The following is a 16,540-nucleotide window of genomic DNA, read 5'->3' as shown; positions in this document are numbered from 1 at the left end:
GATTAAACACTTTTACATTATCAAAAAGAAAAAAAGAAAAAAAAGAAAAACTATTCATCAAAGAATCCTGAAAAAATGAAAGGTATTGCAGTTTCAACAAAACAAAATATTAACCATTTTCTACATTGATAATAACAAGAAATGTTTCTAGGGCAGCAAATCAGCATATTAGACTGATTTCTGAAGGATCATGTGACACTGACGACTAGAGTAATGATGCTGAAAATTCAGCTTTTCCATCACAGAAATCAATTACATTTTAAAATATATTTAAAATAAGTTATTTTAAATTGTAATGATTTTGACTGTATTTTTTCATCAAATGCATCATGGGTGAGTGTATATAATAGTGCTCATAAGAAGAAAACATGGAATTTGTGCCTCTAATCATTAAAAAAAAGAACATTCGGTGACACAAAAGCATTCTGTATGTTTGGAAAGTGACTTCTGCTTGTATGTTATATAATTTGTCATGTTTTCAGTATAGGGGATGTTCGTTTTTCTGTATTGAAACCCTTAAACACGTACACTTGCAGCATATTTTAAATATTTATGCTTGCATTTTGAATGTTCATGCAAATCAGTTCTATCAGTCTAGTTCCTGCGCAAACATCTTAAACTGAAGCCGCATTGATCTTTACTTTTAATCTGCAGCCCAGCGTGAAACACCAAGTTCTTCAAAAGTGCTCTGATTTTTGCACAGCATGAGACAAACAAGTTGATAGTCAACTGCAGTTCTTTTTAACTCATTTATATTTGTGTATTTTTCTTGATTGTCCTATCAAAAACACTTAGTATTTCTCATGGTGCTGAAATGGTTTTATATCATTGCCACTCCGTGACTAGTGTTAAAGTACTGCTCACACGATTTTAACAAATCCAATGAGCAAATGAAGGTGTTCGGAGGAATGAGGAACACAAAAAGCGAAAGATGACCTATACGCTTTATCATTCTCATATCATCAGTCAGAATTACTTTTTTGGTGACCTTTGCTTTCATGCACTTTTATGCAATGAGCATTTGCCCATTTTATAGAAATGAGTAGGCTATTTCAGAATACTGGAATGTCATTGGTGGGCTTAACCGAATTTATGTTTCATTTGGTAAAACAAGTTAGTGTTAAAATGTAGTTTTTAAAAGAGATTCTTATATCTTTATCTTTAAAGCAGCTCACTATGAACTCATAATGATGAAAACAAGCTGAAAAAAAATCCATTTCCAAAAATCCAAAATCCATGTGTGTTCCATTTATCACAAATTAATTTTCACTGAGCACATGCAGCTTTTAATAAGGTCTTATTTTATTTGTTCCTAGATTAATCATAAAGGGGTAGAGAACACTAATAGGTGTTTTGTTTTATTTTAAATTTGTTTTAACAGGTTTTGAGTGTTTTAATGTGTGAGTTGGTCTTGATGGCTATGTTGTACAATATATATAGCACTGTGTACTATGTTGTTTCCCATTTTAAACATTTTCTAATGTCTCATTCACTAACAAATAGTTCAATTAAACCTCTTCCTTTTAATGATTAATTCAAACTGATTTGCAAAGGGCTTATGAATCACTTGACTGTAAGGAAGTACGTTGGACTATAACTCTAGGGAAATGCTGGAATTATAAACAAAAAAGAACACTATGTTGTTCAGGGTCTTCTAGGAATACTTATGAGTTATGAATCTGAATCTTTTTTTTCATCATTTAATTGATGCAAACCATCTAAGCAAACTAATCTGCTAAAATGAATGAAACTTTATAAAGCTACAGAGCGAACATGCAGCTTGCTTTGTGATGTATCATCAGTTCTCTGTGTTTTTTTTATTTTATTTATATTTTGACCCTGGTGGTTTTCTTTTACTGTGTATTAGTTTTATGCTACCTGGTTGGAGGTCTAAAATCAGCTAGTAAGAATTGAGCCCCAGCAGACTTTACCTCCATTCTGCTTAATTGGAAGTTTGTGAGTCCAGAGGGGAGTTATTGATTGTGTACCGACCTGCAGGGAGAAGATTGGAGGCTTTTGTGATTTTTTTTTTTTTTTTTTTTTTTCCTCATTACTACTAAACCAGAGGAAGTTTCTACGCTAACTAGATTGCTTTAAAAAAAAAAAAAAAAATATATATATATATATATATATATATATATATATAGATAGAGCATTAGAAATGTCCTAATTGCATATATGAGTGTATTGTTATATAATGATCACTGATTCGTGGGTATTCAGAGCTCATTTTCCTGTTTCTTGAGTATTATGTCTGATTTTTGAATAGTAACTCCAGCATCAAATACTAATGTAACAAATCTAGCTCAAAAGGGAAATGTATATAAATAATTACAATTAATTATGATTACTTACAATTATTTATATCTGCTGACAGTAATAACTGTAGCAGAATTAAATTGCCATCAACTGATCTGTTCGTCCAGCGAACATTCAGTGTAAGTTCATATCAACTCTAAGAAAGGATATTTCCTTGGCCACAGAATATACTTTCCTATTAATGCATTCGAGCATGTAGCGAGGGTCAAAATCGTAAAGGGACATTAATTTGCAAGGCAGAACCAGAAACTCATGTAATTTGTGCACACAACTTTTTTTAACTAAACGCTAACACGCATAACTAATCTAAACAAACAAACGAATAAACATACACTCACATGTACATACAAAGGGGAGCTAAAGTGGATGAATGAAGCCATTAGAGAAACCAGAGAATGCAGTTATGGACAGAGTCATTTAACCACCTGAGTAAAACCATCAGCGCCGTTTATAACGGGGTCTATAACTTATACTAAACCTCTGTTTAGTTTAGTTAAATGTACGATACTTGCATTGCCTTTGTTCGTTGAACGAGTGTCTGGATGCAGTCTCGGATGAAAGTTCTGATGGTTTGGTGGTTTGGTGGTGTTGGAGTTCGTCAAGTTCTTCCGGGTTCGAAGGGTGATGAGCTCCAAAAGATGTTATTCTGGCTCGGTGGTAATTGGCAGTTTCTTCCCAGGTAGAAAGGGAAAAAGAGTTAAGAAAGAGATCTGCTGAGATCCGAGGATCCTTGGTTGAATGGAAAGTCAAGGCCGCAAGGCCTGGCACAAAAACCTAAGGGTCCAGAAGAGTTCTAGCTCACGTAGACTGCGTAGGCGTCACTGATGTGAGAGCTTTATCTGATATAGAGGTCACACCTCTGGGGTGTCAAAGAGCCAATGGTGTCTTGAACTTTTGGAGGGAAAGTTTATGACTCTTTGTCTCCAAGCATGGTAATTTGCATATTAACTGGATTGGAAGTTGATATACAAACTATTAAAGATATAATATACACTCTCAATTAGATCATCCGAAGACGAATTGATAGAGACCAAACATGGTATAAGTGAGGTAATATTAACTAGTGATCGATCATAAGCATGCATAAAACAGGATACAATACACAAGAACATATACAAGAACAGTAATAATATACGCAATGACCTGAAGGATATGTGTGTTCATTCACAGAAAGGTTTTTCTATGAATTAATTAGAGAAGAGTCCATTTTCCTAAGGGGAAATTAAGTGTGTGTTGCTCTACCCGCGTTCCTTTGAGCAATAAAACTTGTGTTATCAGATTGGTTGCCATGGAACCAGACGCCTGTTCTGCCTTTCTTAGGTGTTAGATGCATTTCGGTGGAAGGGTCCACAGACCCTCATAGTTGGCCTTTTGGTTGGGTGAGGGGGAATAAGAGATTATTTGTTAACAAATAGATGTGTGTCTAATTGGTCCAAACGCTACACTGTAAATGCCAATAATGCATCTTTACATTTCCTTAATGGAAAATTAGTTTAATGTATTTAATCCCTGAGTATTTATTGGTTTCTAATTCTGCACTTGTCAGCTGGATTAGAAATGATTATACTCATTGTTTGCACATTTATTATATTATACCACCATAAGTGTTATGTTATAATATTTAACTCTTAAAGGAATGAGCAACACATGTCATTGCAAACCCATATGTCTTTATTTCTTGTTGAACATTTGTACTTTGTTCTTTTCCATGCAATTAGTCCCTGTAGGGCTTTCAATAATCTTTAAAAAGGACACATAAGTAATATTATAGTGGTTCATACAACTCCCCATTTTAAAAGTCAAATTCACAGTCATATACTAACTTTGTGTGAAAAACAGACTAAAATGTGCATAAACTGTCCAGTGTAACTTGATTAATATAACTATTGATATATCAAAGCTACACTGTATTTTATTTTATTTTTTTGTATTTTTTGCAGAAATAAAACCTGAAAAATACTACAGTAAAAATCTGTTAATTTGTTAAAAGTTACCTTACCATATACAGTAAAAACAAACAAACAAACAAACAAAAAACATCGTAAATGTTGGCAGTATTATACAATAATAATAATAATTAAAAACAAAATACTATCATGTTTTTTTTTTTGCAAGTTGAAAATGATAAATTACCATATATTAATCATGAACAAATTGTAAAATGACATTCCCAGAAGTCTCTGAGTGGCAAATCACATGATTACATTTTGTTTATATATATATAATTTATTTATTTATTTATTTTTTATGTACATTAGTGTTTTGCCACATTCATGATATAACTTTGTATCTTACCACCTGCGTTATTATGCACATTTTATGTTTGTTTTTATTTTGGTGCTTCAAGTACATTGGTATATTTATATTATATCACTTAATGAAATATGCATTTATAAGCTGTAAAATATACACCGGCTTATGGCTTCAAAATACTTGAAAAAATAATGCATGCGTCACACAGACTACTTTTACTATACTTTTATGGTGCGTTTACATCCTTTTTGAAGCATGAAAGTTATTAATTATTATAACCGCATTATTTATTTATTTTTTTGTTTTTGTTTTTTGGAAATTTGTCCTTTTGTGTTCCACAGAAAAGAAAATCATACAGTTCGAGAATGACATGAGGGTAAGCAATTCCTTTAAGCTTTGATTACACTTGTTTGCAATTGCTAAACCTTAACAGGTTTTTGATGCATTTAAAAACCCTCAAAATCATCAGCATTTTTTTTTTTTTTTTTTTGAGGTGCATCAAAATGGCATTAGCAGAAAGTAAAGATATTTATCTAATATTGCATACATTTTGGAAAACTAAATATCATGTTATGCCTCTTTGAGTTTTACAACAGTATCATTACATTTTGATGTATGTACATCACAGAGGAGTTTAGATAAGAATGCATCATCCGAAAAGCTTTGTGCTCTATTTTTATGTGCTGCTTCCGGCAGTGAACTTATTAACGCCATATTGCAGAGGTGTGCTATCGGGGATTTGCCTTACAATATGTCTTAAAATACACATGCTGAAGACATGCACAATGTTTCTATTTCATACAAATTCACTGATGCTAATTTTAGCACTAGCACATACCCAAACTCCAGCACACTATGAGCAGACTCTCTTTTCTAGTGTCTTTTTATTCTCTAGTGTCTCACTAGGACTCTTGTTCTTAGAGCCAGTGTATCAGAGAAGCTCAATGCTGTTAGCGTTAAACAGGCTCCTAATTGGACCTGTGTTGGCTAAATGTGTCCGTGACGTACGGTCCCCTGGGCAGCAGGGCTGCTAATTTCAATAGGGGTAAACAAGCACTAGGTCTTTACTGACGGCTACGTTTTAATTAGAGGCAGGACCAACAAATGTGCTGACATAGTGCTGCAGAGAGGGACAGGAAATCAACATTGTTAGCATGCTATCTGTTTCTGCCAAGCAGTCACAAGAGTCGTCCTATCCCCCTTTATCATGTCATTTCCCAGCCACGCTGTCTATTGAGCGAAATGGTGCCGTTTCAATTTCGCTTGCGCTGTTTGTCTAGCATCCTCATGGGGCTGCATTGCACTTTAAAAAGGGCAGCTAAACAGAACATGCTCTCTATCATTGTGATACATTGCTAACAGGAGCAGAATGAAGTATAACAGGATCTACGTTTGGGTGAATCTCACAGAAACACGTACAGGTGCATTTAACTTCAAATCAAATAAGGGAAATTGGTTTGCCTAAAGAGAACTTAGCCTGTTTTTTTAGCATCATCAGATTTCCTCACTCGTGCCTTTTAAAACCTAATTCATGACCTGCACGTTCATGAGATTCATCCAACATTTCTACGAAAGATTGATGTGATTTGAGAGTTCAAATAATGTTGGGATGACATGGAGGTAGATGGTGCAATCTAATCTCAGCTGGTTTAACATTAGATCTCATTATTAGCATGTTTTCACAGTGTGGCTGTGTAGGTTAAATCTCAGGTTTATAATCTAGCACCCACTGTCATTTAATCAACCCAGGCTCATTGGAGAAACATGCCTGTGGCAACATGATAATATGTTGGTTCTCGTATATTTAGTGACATTTTCAAAGTGAAATGTCCAGTGAGTGGTGCTTAAAGAATGTTCAGTTTAATATGAAACTGATGTATGTGAATCTGGTAACGTTTTATTACTGTGTGCATATTGTGGCTCTTTGGAAATGAAATGTCCAGTGAGTGGCCCTAAAAGGTTAATTCTTGAAAATAACAAACCACCTACACTAAACCCTACCCTAAACCTAACCGATAGTGTTAACAAAAACAAATGTGAAATAAAAACAAAAGCAACCATGCTATTTTAGCTCGCTTCTACAAGTCTTTGAGCTATTTTGTGGAATGACTTGTGACACATGTTTCGTGGGACTCATAGTGCATGCTGTACCGGGTGAGCTAACGAGCAAGTTTACGACATCAGAAAAGCCATACATAGGGAGCCGGGTATGTGATGTTATTTTTCAAATCATACACTATGGAAAAAGTGTTTTGAGGTCCTAACATATTGGAAACACACAAAATAAGACACTATTAATTATCAATCTGTCCTGTACTTGTAATTTGTGAGATAAAGGTTGTTGGTGTTTTATTGCCACTAGTCTTCATTTCAGCTGGAAACCGCAGTGAATTATATGTACAGTACAAGTACATTTTTGGAGTTTTGTAGACATGTAGGCAGAGACACATTTTCCAATAAGGCTTGGTTGCATTTAATTAAAACTAGAGAGCAGCTTTTTTTTTTTCTTTTTTTTTTTTCTTATTGTGCTATGCCGGTGTTCAGTTCACCAGATGCTGAATTGGCTATTAACCACAGTGTCGACCGCTCAGAGACTCATAAATCTCTTCAACATTTCCCAAGGAGGTGCTTTTATCCCGTTTAAGATGAATGGAGTTACAGGGAGCCAACACAGAAGTGGCCTTTGCGCCACAAATGCCCTCCCAAAATTGCGATGTGAAGTTTAGGGAGCCAAATGTTGAATGTGCGTACAAATGTAGCACTCAACAAAATAACGGACGGTCTCATATGTTCAGAGGAATATTGTACAGTTTTTTCCTGATACTTTGAGGCTGTATTAAACACCTGAGCTCCACACGAATAGAAAGCGGCACAATAAAAGCAAGCACACGAATGTCCTCGCCACAGTGTGTTTGCGGATCCGGCTCAAGATTTATGGGCATAATAATGGAGGCTCAGTGGGTTCATTGCAACACATCGACACACTCTCTCTGTCATCTGACATACTTTATGTGTCAAAGCCGGAGAGGGAAGAGAAAGAGACTGTATGTGTCTACACCTACTGTGTCCTGTCACTTCATCCATCCATCAATATAACATTCTCTCAGTTTGTGTTTTGCTTCTGCTATGCCATGGTAAACGCTGCTTTCGCATTGTCGCAACATTTGAGACACTTGTGAGCAACATCAAACGACCATGAGGCTCTGGTCAAACAGAGCTGATGTTTTTGTTCTGCTTGGCCTCAACTTGCCTTATTTGTGCTTTTAATGTCTTATTCTTTGTGAGTCTCATGAAGTCTTTCTTGAACTTATATTTCATTACAAGGTACACTAAGTAATGTTAAGTCATGAAAAGCTTTATACACACTACCATTCAAAAGTTTGGGGTAGTAAGAATTGTTTGAAAGAAAGCTTTTCTTTTTAATTTTCTAGTAATCAAAGAATCCTGAAAAAAACAATGTATCACAGTTTCCACAAGAATATTAAATAGTTCAACTGATTTCTACATTGATAATATTAAGAAATGTTTATTGAACTGGAAATCAGCACATTAGACTGAGTTCTAAAGGATCATGTTACACTGAAGACTGGAGTAATGGCTGCTGAAAATTCAGCGTTTCCATGACAGGAGTAAATTACATTTTAACACGTATTAATATAGAAAACAGTTATTTTAAATTGTAATAATATTGTACAAAATTACTGTTTTTAGTGTATTTTTGGTGAGCATAAGAGACCTTAAAAACGTAAAAAAGGTAATGTAGAAGAATGCTTTATGGTTGCCCAAACTCCTAAATACCACTCACTTTATTTATCTTAGTAATTATTTTCTTGGAATAATTGTTTTAGGAGGTTGTGTGTTTAAATAAATAAATGTTTCAATTTTTTTGTAACTATAAAACATGTCAAAAATACTAGTTAAATACTCATTAATACCTGGTATGTATACATGTCACTCCAGGTTTGACATAAGTGATTCTGAAGCCTTTTTACAGTCACTTTGCAGAAAGTTTTCCTATGTGGAAGTGCAAATGAGATTTGAGAGCTTAATTGAACAGCATATAAGGGTGAATAAATGCATTCACAGCTGTTGTTGAACTGTTATCCAGACTTCCAACGACTCTTCTCCGATCGCTGACCCTGAGGAAAGTAGAAAGAGTGGAGCTTGAGTGAATTATGCAGGGTTTTCTCAGCTAATCAGGTCTCTTAGGGAGTCATGAAAGTCTCTTACTTCCTTCAGAATGATGCCAAATTCAATATTGTCATGAGAAAGAACTGTGACTGACAGTATGGAGGTTTTTGTCTGCTATGGTTAAACAACAGGCTAAGATCTCACACATCACATTTCCTCCAATGTTTTCATTTGCCTTTTAGGACATTTTGCCATCTTTGAAATTGTTTGCTTATTCAGATCAGACTCATTTATGTAACACAATACACAGCCTAGTTAGGCAAATCAGCCTGCAATAATCCAAGCACTCGTTTTCATTTTTCTTTAATCATGTTGTGTTTGGTGACTCAACAATTTCATAACACCCTGGAAATTTGTTATGATACAGATGCTTCCCCTCCAGCATCAATATCTGTCCTACAGCTTTGACACGCCAACATAATGCTAAAGCTCTTGTGTTAGAAATGATGGATTTGCTGTCAGTTGAAATAAGCAAGACTGCTTAATGCAGGAGTCTCGAACTTGAATTAGCTATGTGCCGCTAGCCAGGTGGTGTTCTCCATCGGGGACAGTTGAACAATGTTTTCATAACCATGAATTTTAACTATATAAAGTTACTGGGACAGTTATGCGGTTATTGGTGCGTGTACAGGCCTTTTCAGAGTTGAGCGACTCACCTCAGGGCATCTTGCATTCTGAGTGTCTAATGACGCCTGCCATTGTTTGTCATCACTACAATTTGTGTTTTAGGCTTATATTAGGCCATTTGGGAAAATACTAACAAATATATTATATCCACACAGTACTGTTAAAAAGTTTAGTGTCAGTAATTAATACGACTAAATGCAAAATGCATTATCAAAAGTAACAGTAAAGATGCATGTATAATATTATATACATACAATACATATATATATATATGTGTAAAAACCATATTTCTGTTTTTATTGTATATGCAATTCTAATATTTTTTTAGCTTTAGTAAAAATGAAAGAAAAAAAATCACCCTTATGTCATTAGAACTTTATTTATTTTGTGAAATTCGGATTGTTTAAAAAATGTGAATACAATGAATGTCAAGAGGGTCCAGTGTGGTCTTGAATCTTCTTTTAATGTTTAACAGAATAACTATTTCCATTTCTCCATACTCGAGTATTAAAAGATGGATGTATCTGGGTGACTGTTCATTCACTTGAGCATTCACTTGACCTCCTGATGACTTGGAAAAATATAGAATGCTGTTTGATTATGTCGTCAAAGTCTTTTAACTTTGCAACATTAGAGGAACGGCATTGTTTGCTCTCATTTCCTTGGAGTGTTGAGAGAATTTTGGAAGCTTTGCCTTTTTAATAAAGGCGGATTAATTTAATTAGGTAGAGCTGCAGTCCACCAAGTGAGGTTTGTTCCGTTCACATGGGGAATTTGTTTAATTAGCATTAATACTAGCAATTTATTGAGGAAACTTGGTAAACATCCATGTTTCCTTATTAAATTCAGCTCCTTTATAGGGATTCATTTCTGTGGTGATCTAGTTAGTAACTATAAAGTTAGTTCTTTCAGTGAGACAGCTATTTAACAGTACTGTATTAACAACATTAGCCTCGTTACAAAACTTGGCAAGCCAATCAAGTTAGCAAATGATGGACGGACACACACACACACACAGACACACACAGAGAGAGAGACAGGAATGATTCCATGAATGCAATTTTTCCTTTGGCCAAAAGAAGGCATATGTGTAATTTAGCTATCTGGCTTTTGGTACAGCCCTCATGTCAAAAGGGTCAAAAGCAAGGTAATACTGTGGTATGTTGTTATAAGAGGTGGTTTATGCAGTTTATTGTGGTCAGCACACCAGTATGAACTGACATTATCCACATGGGTGCATTAAAACTTTACAGTCTCTTAAGCCTGTACATATAGAAAAATGGTACAAAAACTGCAGTAGCTGTGTTTTCTCAGGTGCTTAAGTGTAAGATGTAAGCGTGTAGTATTGATCAGTCAGTGACCTTTGAGCCTTTCTTCTGAGTAACAGAATTACCTCCCATGTGCAGTTGGGTCAGGACTCTGGAAATGTCCACCACATACCCCGTATCGCCTTAGAATCGATCCCCAGATCCCCCTCGCCTTTCCTACAGAGGTAGAAAAGAGTATAAAAGCTTTAAAATATTACACAGCTTTGAAAATGGTGCACGGAGTTGAGCAGATATGGGTGGATAAAAGAATTTCGCTTTCCAAAAGGAGTGTTATTAAAATAGATTAGTGTTGATCTTTTTTTTGTTTTGTTTTTTTTGCTTCAGGAAAGCAGTACAGATACATCAGCCCATTTCCACCTCGGAGTAAAAAGTAAAACAGGTAATCTGAGATAAGTTAAACGGTAATAAGAAATCATGTTGTTAGATATAAACTGGCAAATGTGAGAACTGTGACTTTTTTTTTTTGAAGTGGAAAAAGGCTTCCATATCATTCATAATGTCTAGTTTTTTTTAACATTTTTGTGCTTACTCTATGAATGTTTCCTGGTGAGGTCTGAATTAGATATTCCCTCGCTGTCACAATAGCTGTGACTAATACCTGTGTCCTTTAGCAAAATGTATCTGATAATTTGATGCGGCTCTTACATATTCAGTGTGCCTTTTGTAGCCGTTCCCATTTCCCCAGAGTGAATCATATTCATAATCTGATATTAGTCATGCAGCACGCAAAGATAGGTTACCCCCGAATAAACAGATGTGCTCCATCATTGAGTAAATACCTTATAGGATAAAGAATAAATCTTGAATAAGTTGATAAAGATTGGCTTGCCTGTGTGTTTTGCATGTGTTTATGCAGTAGGTGCATTTTGCAGTCTACAGACTTGAATACACACATATACAAACATATAATACAGCACTGAACTTCAATAGAGTGCTTTACAGTTGTATTTGTAAAGATTAGACTTTTACTATTTGAACAACCTCTTTAAATAGCACCAAGTCTCTTTTGACTCCTTCAGAGAGATCGAGTGAGCGCTAACATTAGCAAAATCTATAATGAGTCATTGGAGGGAGTTACGACTAGGCGAACATCCTGAAGTCTGACATTCCCCCTGGGCTTTGCCTTTCACCGTTCATAGCTTTGTAGAATCAAGAGAGTTTAGAGAAGCTTCGGATCAGGGCTCTCAACTTACCAACAAATACAATTAATTTTAACCACCCTTAACAATAAAAGTTCCAAAAGGGGGATTTATGCCATAGAGGAACCATTTTTTGCTTCCCCAAAGAACCATTTTTTTCTTAGTGTGAAGAGCATCTTAAAAAAAAAAAAAAAAAAATAAAAATATATATATATATACTGTATATAGCTGCAAGCAGTGATTACCGGGCTTCAAGCACATTAAGGCCTTTAAGGTGGTCTTGGCCAACGTGGATGTATGGCTGACAGTTAAACACATCCAAAATGGAGAATAGGCTCACATACACACACTGAAATTAAATGATTAAACTAGCTTATTAATACTCAATAAGCATATTTACACACAGACACACATACATGCACACACATTTTGTTGCAGATATAGATATTTGAAATAAGTGATAGGTGACACAAAACCTATTGTAGGTCTTCTCTTTTTAAGAGTCATTTTCATTTTCAGGTTTCACTGTAATCATAATCTGGCAAAATTGTAAAAACTGATATGTCTGTATGAACAAAATGGTAAACTTTGACTCAATGAGATTTAAAATGATATAACAGCGATTTTATAATGTTTAAGCATTAATCCATAAGGAATCCTATGGACAGTACTGGTTTAGAGTTTAATAAGCCCAATAGTGGTCTTCCGCTGCCATCTAGTGGTTATAAATTGCAATTTGTCATACAACACTGTTTTTAACCTTTATAGCTATGATAGTGTTATTTTTTGCCCAATCTCTCTTATGTTTTGCATGCTTGTTTAGATTGAAATTATGCATCATTCTACACCGTTTTGAGAATTTTTGGGCTTTCTTTTAGTATTAATAGGCCTTTGGGTACACTATGTAAAGAACACCTTATGAAGTGACCGGTTTATAGTTGTTCAAATGCAAACGTTCAACATTTCTTTGATAATTATTGACCTAGAGAGTCTAGAGAATAGTACTGCGCTAATTTTATTGATTTTGAGTTAAAAAACTGAGGGCTAGTTCACAAAAGTAGTTTTTTAAAATAATCTCAAATACTTTTTATACAGTTTGATTGACAGCAGCAATCCTAGAGGCAAAGTTGTTCAGAATGAGAAGATCTATCGTATGATATGAAGATGTAGTGTATAAATATTATGAACATTTTATTGCAATTTGAGGTCACTTCCTATAGCAATTCTGTGTTTTTATAGTCCAATCCCCATGCATCTCTGCATTCTTGTTAAGAGTCATCTGACACGTTTTCACCAAGTTTCGTAAAGTTTTGAGTTTTCGTTTAGGTTTTATAGGCATTTGGGTACATGTAGCCAAGCCCCTTTTCTAAATGACCCCGCTAAACCTAACCAAAGGATTTTTTTTTTTATAATTATTGATCTAGAGAGTCCAGAGAATTGTTCTGTAGTGGTTTGATCGAGATTGAGCGAAAAACCTAGGGCTAGTTCACAAAAGTAGGATTTTAACATATTTGTGAATATTAAATGAACAAGGTAACCAAAGAACAAAATTCAAAAATGTTTTGATAGTTATTGATCTAGAGAGTCCAGAGAAGTTGTGCAGTATGAAGAGATCTATCAAATGATATGCATATTGTGTGGATGTGTACAACAACACGTGATTAAAGAAGCCAAAAATCTTGTTAGCGCCAACTAGTGGGCAATTTCTTTCAAAATTTTTACACACCTTTAGGGCCATGAGTTGAACACGCCCACCGAGTTTCGACCTCTGTTAACCTTGTTTTATAGGTGCTTAAACTTGTTTGGCCAGTGGCGGCCATGTTTTTTGAGATACGCGAATGTCTTCATAGACACTTTGGACCAAGATGCTGCATACCAATTTTCAAGTTGATCGGACCAACGGTTGCCTAGTTATATCTGTTTTTATGTTTTTTCAGTCTTATAGCGCCACCAAGTGGCAGATTTTTTTTATTTGACAAAAGATTGAGCTTATACACGTGTACCGAATTTGGTGTTATGTTTCAAATAACTTTTGGCTAACGTTAGCATAGATGCTTTTTGCCGTACTGTTTTGTGCAAAAATCGGAATTTCAACTTTTTTTGATAATTATTGATATTCAGTGTCCAGAGAAAATTTCTGAAGTGGTTTGGCTCCGATCGGGTGAAAAACCTAGGACTAGTTTGCAAAAGTAGGTTTGGGATATAGGTGTACGAGCTATGGCCAAAAATGTCTGAAATTTTAGTTTTTTGCTCTGTAGTGCCCCCGTTAGGCCGATTGGGCCAGCCTTTGTATCTGAGTAGTGAGCAATACTACTATGATCTGACCAAGTTTCAGCTCTCTAGGCCTTACGGTTTGGGCTGCACAATCAGTTTTACCGGAGAAAAATAATAATAAAAAAATTCTTACAATTACAATAAGGTTTCAATGCACCACGTGCTTGAACCCCTAAAAAACAAAAAAAAACAAAAAGAACTTTGGAACAAGGTTCTATGCTAAAGGTTTTTTGTAGAACCTATGGATGACAATAAAGAACTTTTATTTTTTAAGAGTGAAACATTTATTTATTTACTTACTTATTGTGTGAAGAACATTTCAATAATCTGAAGAACTTTTTTTCCACCAACAATGTAAAAGGTGTCTTGGATGTTGAAGGTTCTTCATGGAACTATAGATGCCAATAAAGAACGTTTATTTTTAAGATTGCCATACTAACACAGTTATTGATGCTTGGTTAGGCCTTTTTGCAACATTAGCAGAGTGCGAAAATTGATTTGTGGGTGGAATAAGCTGTTGTGTTACGGCTGTTATGAAAATATTCAGTAGTATGAGACCCACTGCTCTAGATCTTCAGCTCATCTGGACTCAAAAAGGAGAGATGTAAGGTGTGATAAAGATAGATCAGTCAGTAATATGTATCGGTGTGTAGTAAGGGGTCTTTCACAGATTATTTTATTATTTTAGAAGGACAGGGACAATAAAGTGGCTGGAGCCACTGTATAGTGCAGACAGTTTTGTTGATCATAATACTGAAGCAATCTAGTATTATCACTCAGAAAAGCTGAAATGTTGTTTTGAAATGTTTACATAGTAGAGATGTTATTCTGGACCTAATCCAACCTTGAACCACGTATTTCTTTAATGGATCTGTAACATGGACAAAAGAGAGAAAGAAGCACTTGAGTTGCCTTTATGGTTGTTTGGAGAAAATAAAGTTCTTCAGATCAGGGATTTGTTTTTAAAGCACCAGTACATAGATAATTTCTAAAGAATTAGAGAATAAAAAAATAAAAAATAAAACAAAATCTTGATGGCACTTCACATATTAGGCAATAAAACCATTTTTGTTTCTCATTGGTAATGTCTCGGTTACGTACATAACCCTCGTTCCCTGATGGAGGGAACGGAGACGTTATGTCGTGACGACATTAGGGGATTCACTTGGTAGCCCCAATCACCTCTGACTTTAAGAGAAAACGCCAATAAATATTGGCTAGTGGATTTGCATACCTGAGCCACTCCCCGTGCATACGGGTATAAATAGGCGACAAGTGCATCCACTCATCAGGTTTTCTGTTGAGGAGCTGAGACCGTGTCCCTGGAAACCAGCGATGCTTCAAGATTGTGGCATTGGGACATAACGTCTCCGTTCCCTCCATCAGGGAACGAGGGTTACGTACGTAACCGAGACGTTCCCTATCTGTCGGTCACTACTAGTTATGTCGTGACGACATTAGGAGTCCATGGAAAGTGCCACAACCTGAACCCCGTCACAACCTTAGGCGTGCAAATGTTGACAAGCAAGTGCGTGACAGACAAATGCCATGCAAAGGTCGTGACCTTCCCATCGCCCCAGCGCAAATTCGCTGACCTTGGTACCCACAGGGACCAGAGGTGAGTACATCACTGCTGGAGATAGCCAAACCGCTGTTCCTTTCCCCACATAATTTCTTAATTAACATAAGGGATTCCGACCTTCAGAAAGATAGCTTCAAGTCTTTCCTATTTGTTGTTACAGCTTGGCAGTAATGACGGGGAAGCGAGCCTTCCGGAGAAGGGCGCTACAGAGGCCACATCCTGCCTGAAGGGAGGTGACATGTGGAGATACTGATATGGACTGACCCTGCCTGGGGCAGTATTACATATGGAATGGGACTCTGAGGCAGGTCCTACCTAGGAGTAGGGAGGATAGCTGTCAGCAGAGCCTGACAAAGTGCTCTGTCTTACCATGGAAGAATACACACATGGGATTACCCGTAGGGAATCAAGCCATATAGACATCTAGCCCTGTATAGGGGCTGACCAGACCCGGGCAAGCTAACACCAGTACTGGGCCTGGTGTCAGACTGCGCCGCCAGGAACTCCACCAGGGTTCACTGTCCAGGGAACTTTACTGGAGGAGGAAAAAGGCGCTCGCATCCTCGGGTGAGGGGGAATGGCACAGCAACACCGGCCAGCTCTTCCTGCCACTTACCTGTTACCCAACACACGGGAAGAAACTGGCTCAACGCAGAGACTGTAAAACCTCGCAAAGGTGTTCGGTGTCGCCTAGCCCGCAGCTCTACAGATGTCTGTCAGAGAGGCGCCGTGCACCAACGCATAGGTGGAGGCAACACTCCGTGTGGGTGAGCCCTCACCCTCAGGGGGCACGGCTTGCCTTGGGATTGGTACGCCAAGGCAATGGC

At 36.4% G+C, this 16,540-nt stretch overlaps 1 protein-coding gene across 4 annotated transcripts in view; it reads left to right on the top strand.

Moving 5' to 3' along the window:
- The window catches only part of erbb4a (erb-b2 receptor tyrosine kinase 4a), a 201,640-nt gene that overhangs the window by 16,780 nt on the left and 168,320 nt on the right, over positions 1–16,540 (top strand). The window contains exon 2 of one of the 4 annotated variants that reach the window (XM_058775173.1): positions 11,043–11,097. The exons of the other annotated variants lie outside the window; for them this stretch is intronic. The gene's annotated coding sequence lies outside the window, so the exon portion shown is untranslated. The remainder of the gene's footprint in view (positions 1–11,042; positions 11,098–16,540) is intronic. 4 annotated transcript variants of the gene reach the window in all.

This window comes from Onychostoma macrolepis, chromosome 01, assembly GCF_012432095.1.
Source record: "Onychostoma macrolepis isolate SWU-2019 chromosome 01, ASM1243209v1, whole genome shotgun sequence".
NCBI classification, from domain to species: Eukaryota; Metazoa; Chordata; class Actinopteri; order Cypriniformes; family Cyprinidae; genus Onychostoma; species Onychostoma macrolepis.
Note: the sequence above shows the minus strand (reverse complement) of the source record. Positions and strands in the feature narration are given on the sequence as shown.